The 6000-nt window shown below is 49.6% G+C and overlaps 1 protein-coding gene across 2 annotated transcripts in view; it reads left to right on the top strand.

Moving 5' to 3' along the window:
- The first annotated feature begins 593 nt into the window (after positions 1–593).
- Positions 594–6000, top strand: part of TLK2 (tousled like kinase 2) — a 1564653-nt gene continuing 1559246 nt past the window's right edge. Inside the window, exon 1 of one of the 2 annotated variants that reach the window (XM_078645098.1) lies at positions 594–1556. The gene's annotated coding sequence lies outside the window, so the exon portion shown is untranslated. The remainder of the gene's footprint in view (positions 1557–6000) is intronic. The other variant, XM_078645097.1, reaches the window with a different exon arrangement.

The following is a 6000-nucleotide window of genomic DNA, read 5'->3' as shown; positions in this document are numbered from 1 at the left end:
CTGTCCCAGGTAATATTGTAGCAGAAACTGTTCCTCTTTATTACAAACTGGTATGCAAACAAGAACTTTCTATCTGCAGCAGCCCTGTGCTGCAAAGTGTCCCGGGATTTTTTTTCAACTGTTGGCAACTATGCCATGTGGCTACCCCAACACTAGACTCATTGGGGCATGGGGCAGATTTACAAGCCCCTTGCGCCACTTTTCCCATGTTAATAGTGACGCAATGGGCATGTAAATAAGCCCCATTATATTTAACTAGCCCGAGGACTGCGCACAGGAGCAAATATGAGTAAACTTTGCCCAGTGTATATATTCAGGCAACTAGAAAATAAATGACTTGGGCTAATTGGGATATCTATTATATTCTCCATCTTTGCCTTATCACTCAAATATTTTCTCACCACCGTAACTATGCAGATCAAAATATTTCTTCTTTTCTGCTGATAACATCTCACTGCCGGCACCTCATGTCTTGCAAAACCAAATAGCATAACTTGTAACTCACGAGATGCTCTCTCCATTAAGGAGGAGCGCTACAGTGCAAGGTGCAAAACGTCAGCTGTGTGCCTTAGGCCAAAACGAGGGAAAAACTCCTCTGCAGGCTGCCCTGTGATTGGATATGGCGCACGAGGGCGCGAGGATCAGTACTACTGGGAGTTGCATACTCTTCTCTGAGCCCCAGCTGTGGCGTGCGCGCGCCCCCTTCCAATCTTGATAATGTCCCTGACTGCACCGCAAGACCCACTCTGTTTCTTGGGGAGTGCACGCGACAACAGAGGGAGCAGGGTGCGCCAGCCACATAGATAGGTTTTGCGCGAGCACTAGCCACAGAGCAGGGCAACGTGTCGCGCGCTCCCCTTTGGCCCTGCGTCGCGCCCTCGTTCACGCCGCTAGGGGAGGGGGGAAGCCACTGCAGCCTCACTGAGAGAGTGAAGAGGATTACAAAAAAAAAGTGCGCGTGTGAGTCTCGCGAGAGGGCGCGGGGTTTCACTATTGTGTTTACACTAATTATACCACAAGCACCAATAATCTGAACCGAACCGATCTGGATCAAGGCGGAGGAAGGTTCTGGAACACCCCCCCCACGCCCCCCCCTCCCCGCAGCCCGAGCGACCGGACCCCCTCCCCTCAGCGGTCTCCGAAGGGAATATTTTAATATCGTTTTTTTAAACATTTTTATTTTTACTATTTTGGGGAAAACGATTTAATTTCTGAGGTTTTACATTTGTTTCAATTTCCGTGTCCTGGGGGCTTCGGCCCCCCCTCCTACCCCGCTTCGACGGGGACCAAAAAACACAGACTTCTCCTTCGACTCCCCTCCCCTTCACCCCGGAGACCTCGCGGGTGACCACCCCGCCCCCGTCAGGACGCATCGACACAGGAAAGGCCGGGGACCCGCGGCCTACGGACGCCCCGAGTCTCGCGTGAGGAGGCTGCCGTCAGAAGGGCATCGGTAGGCGGCTTAAGGAGCCAGGCGAGGCCGGGGACCCGCCCCGGGCCTGCGCTCCCAGGTCTTGATAGCGGCGCGAGGAGGAAGCGGCTGCCACTGGATCCAGGTAATGGAGGCAGGAGAGAGGAGAAAGGGGGGTTGATGGAGATACTGGGCGTGCGGAAAGTGGTGGATGCACTGCCTAAGGGGTGAGGGCACGAAAGGCCTATGAGGACGTGCAGATCTGTACAGGGTGCAACATCTATGTGCTAGGGAGAAGGATGGCAGCTCCTGGAAACTGGTCGCAGCCATACGCTTGGGGTTTCGATGTTGTTGTAGGGGTTAAGGTGACAGTCAAGAAATGTCATGCTTGCGAAAGGCAGGGGAGGGAGATACCGTAGCGCCTGGATTCCTTAGCATTCACCAGGAATGTGCCCTGAAATGGCTGGCTGATAAGGTGTCCCGGGATAGAGGGATCCCATCGTTTGCAAAAATGTACCTTGCTAGTTTTGTATTGTTTCCGAAGTTTACTGTGTAAAGGATATAGATAACAATGAACAACTTCTACGCCAGTTTTAGTTACTCTTTGGTTTACACGTAATATTTACTGAGTAGGAGCTGCAGACTACTGAACGAAATAACAGCTCTGCGATGCACTTTTTTGGGTGCTTGGCAGGGCAAGTGGTGAGCTAGTGTATAAAGTTGAAACTTGTAGTTGTGGGGGCTGTATCTTAGATGGGATGGGGTAGGAGTTGTTGGGCTACTGAAGAAGTGTGGTTTTGTATGCATTTTGTAGGATACGGCTGCCCTTGGAAAGTAGCTTCTGGGACTTTGGTCACGTGAAACTGACATTATTGGATTTGGGTCGGTAATTGTGGGAGGAGATGGGTAGGTGTTGGACTTATGGTAGACTGTACTCTGCTGTTTTGGAGTGGGTGACAATGTCAAGAGACGTATTCAGATGCTGGGCTCTTGTCAAATGAATGTTGGTTGACATGTTTGTAAAACGGCAGTGACACTAGCAAAGCCTACCGTAGTATTGTGGGCAGTTATTGGGAATGTTTGGATTGCATCATGGGCTAATATCTATGGATTACCGTTGAAGAGGCACCCCCAACTACACTGTTTCCCTTGCTAAGAACAACTTTTGTGAAATTAAGTTTCATTACCTACTGTCTGGATGGGAGGAAGAGTTAAATGCTTTTGAATTAGGACGGTAATGTAATACTTTTATTTCTTTAAAATATAACCTTTGGTATGTTATAATCTAGTTTTGACTCTTGAGGAGCAAAAGACTTCCTTCATCGACAGTTCTTGTACTTGTGAACTTGTAGCTTAAGCAGTTTTCAGACTGATGCCTATTCTGTTGGCAGTTAAAAGAACGATGGATCTATGGGTTTGGCGAGTCTCTGCCTGCTATCCTGTGATTGCTTGTTGTCTCTGTTGAGTGTGTAAAAGTACTTGTGCTGACCATGACAGTCTGCAGACTGAGCATCCTGGGGTGGCAGAAGTTAATGTGGCAGTTTTCTGGCTAATGAATTTATGCTGTTACGCATTTTTTGGCTGTTGTCTGACCCTCTGGTATTAGCCATTTTTGGCCTTGTGGGTTGCCATCTGATGTTTCCAACTCTTAGACCGATCAGCCCTCAGAATAAATGAATGAGATATTTATGTATTATGTGTCTGCAACTAAAGTGGTGATCTATCACGTCTCAAAACCGATAAACGGGCTGGCATTGGCAGTTGTATCTGTGAAAATAGGAGCCAAGTAAGGTCCCCCAAGCCCAGGTGCACAGCCAATAAATTGTCAGTTCAACAGAGTTCAAAAACATTATTCTGGTTTAATCTTTATTTCATCCATGTATAATCAAGTTCCATCCATTCATTCATTTTCCATAATTTACTCATTCCAACAATAACTTCCATGGTGCTCTTCAGGCGTTTCTTCAAAATACAAGGAGATTTACTGTTTTTCATGACTCAAATGGGAAATGCTAGACCCAATGCATTTTGGGCGAAACTGCCCTTCCCCAGGGGTCACTATGATTAAAAAATCATTAAAAAAAATACATGATTACGAACAACACCAAGCTCAAAGTCACACATGCTGCTGTTATAAGCAAGCATTTGCGTAGCCAATAGGTCTCCCTTTTATGACCTTATAAGTATTTAGTTATGCAGCACAATATCCTTGGTGCAACAACATCAACTGTTGCATGGCTAAACACTTATAAGTTCCCAAAAGCGAGACCTATTGGCTATGCCAATTCTTGTAATTCTAAGTTTCTCTGGGGGGAATAATTTTCTCCCCTCTGTAAACTGTACTGTCATGTGCACTTAACTAGAGTCTGACCTCCCAGTACTTGGACAATGATCCCGTAATTCTACCCTTATTTTCTGGCCAGCCTTGTACTATGTACTCTTTAAGCGAAACCATCTCATTATCGGCTAACAGACATTCTTCCCACTTCTGTTTGTTCATGCAGTCACTTTGTGTACAACTTCTGTCTTCCATGTCAGAGCCATCTCCACCTTCTGCTGGAGTGATGCTCTAGTAGTGTTGAGTGATGCAGTGGTGATATGAATGATGCTGTGGTGGTGCTGACTGATGCTGTGGTGGTGCTGACTGATATTGTGGTGGTGCTGACTGATGCTGTGGTGGTGCTGACTGATGCTGTGGTGGTGCTGACTGATGCCGTGGCGGTGCAGAGTGATGCCGTGGCGGTGCTCTGAGTGATGCCGTGGCGGCGGTGCTCTGAGTGATGCCGTGGCGGCGGTGCTCTGAGTGATGCCGTGGCGGCGCTGCTCTGAGTGATGCAGAGGTGCTGCTCTGTGTGATGCTGCTCTGAGTGATGCTGCGGTGCTGCTCTGAGTGATGCTGCGGTGCTGCTCTGAGTGATGCTGCGCTGTCTCTGATGCTGTGGTTGTGCTGAGTGATGCTATTGTGATGCTGAGTAATGCTGTGGTATTGTCGAGTGAGAGAGAGAGAATTAAGATATAATGCCCAATTAGAAAGGGTGGAGAGAAAGAAAAAGAGAGCAAGTGTGTGCGGAGAATAAAGGGTGGAGCAACAGAGGAGAGAGAGAGAATTAGAGAGGGTGGAGAGAGATAGAAAATGTGTACATAGAATAAAGCGTGTTGCGAGAGAGGAGAGAGAAACAATAGAGGGTGGAGAAAGAAAGGGTACACATAGAATAAAGGGTGAAGCAAGAGAGGATAGAAAAAAATGAGGGTGTACAGAGAGAAAAAGAGAGAAAGGGTGTACAGAGAATAAAGGGTGGAGCAAAGGAGGAGAGAGAGAGAATTACAGAGGGTGGAGAGAGATATAAAATGTGTACATAGAATAAAGCGTGTTGCGAGAGAGAAAAAAAAATAGAGAGGGTGGAGAGAGAGAGAGAGAGAAAGAGAGTGAAATGGTGACCAGATAATAAAGGTTGGAGCGAGAAAGGATATAGAACAAGCATTTACAATGCAACGGTTTCACCTTTGGAAAAGTTAGAGCTATTGGCATTGTAAATGACAACATTTGTATTTATGTGTTGGTTTTGAAAACAGATAAATAAATGGCATTGTCATTTACATTGCCAATAGCTTAATCTCTCGCAAATGTGAGACCTATTGTACCCTACGGACGAGCTCAGCAGACAGCAATTACTACCACACACACACACACACACCCAGAGCCACACACACACACCCAGAGCCACACACACACACACCCAGAGCCACACACACACACCCAGAGCCACACACACACACCCAGAGCCACACACACACACACACCCAGAGCCACACACACACACACACCCAGAGCCACACACACACACACACCCAGAGCCACACACACACACACCCAGAGCCACACACACACACACCCAGAGCCACACACACACACACCCAGAGCCACACACACACACACCCAGAGCCACACACACACACACCCAGAGCCACACACACACACACCCAGAGCCACACACACACACCCCCAGAGCCACACACACCCAGAGCCAGCCACACCCAGAGCCAGACACACACACACACACACACACACACACACACACACACACACACACACACACACACACACACACACACACACACACCCAGACACACCCAGAGCCCCACACACCCGGAGCCCCCCCCACACACACACCCAGAGCCCCCACACACCCAGAGCCCCCCCCCCACACACACCCAGAGCCCCCCCCCACACACACCCAGAGCCCCCCCCCACACACACCCAGAGCCCCCCCCACACACACCGAGCCCCCCCCCCCACACACACACCCAGAGCCCCCCCCACACACACACACACAGAGCCCCCCCCACACACACCCACCCAGAGCCCCCCCACACACACCCACCCAGAGCCCCCCCCACACACACCCACCCAGAGCCCCCCCACACACACACCCAGAGCCCCCCCACACACACACCCAGAGCCCCCCACACACACCCAGAGCCCCCCACACACACCCAGAGCCCCCCACACACACCCAGAGCCCCCCACACAAGCCCCCCACACACACCCAGAGCCACACACACACACACACACACACACCCAGAGCCCC

Source organism: Lissotriton helveticus, chromosome 5_1 (assembly GCF_964261635.1).
Source record: "Lissotriton helveticus chromosome 5_1, aLisHel1.1, whole genome shotgun sequence".
Lineage (NCBI taxonomy): Eukaryota > Metazoa > Chordata > Amphibia > Caudata > Salamandridae > Lissotriton > Lissotriton helveticus.
The sequence above is the reverse complement of the archived record's forward strand: the minus strand, read 5'-3'. Positions and strand labels throughout refer to the sequence as shown.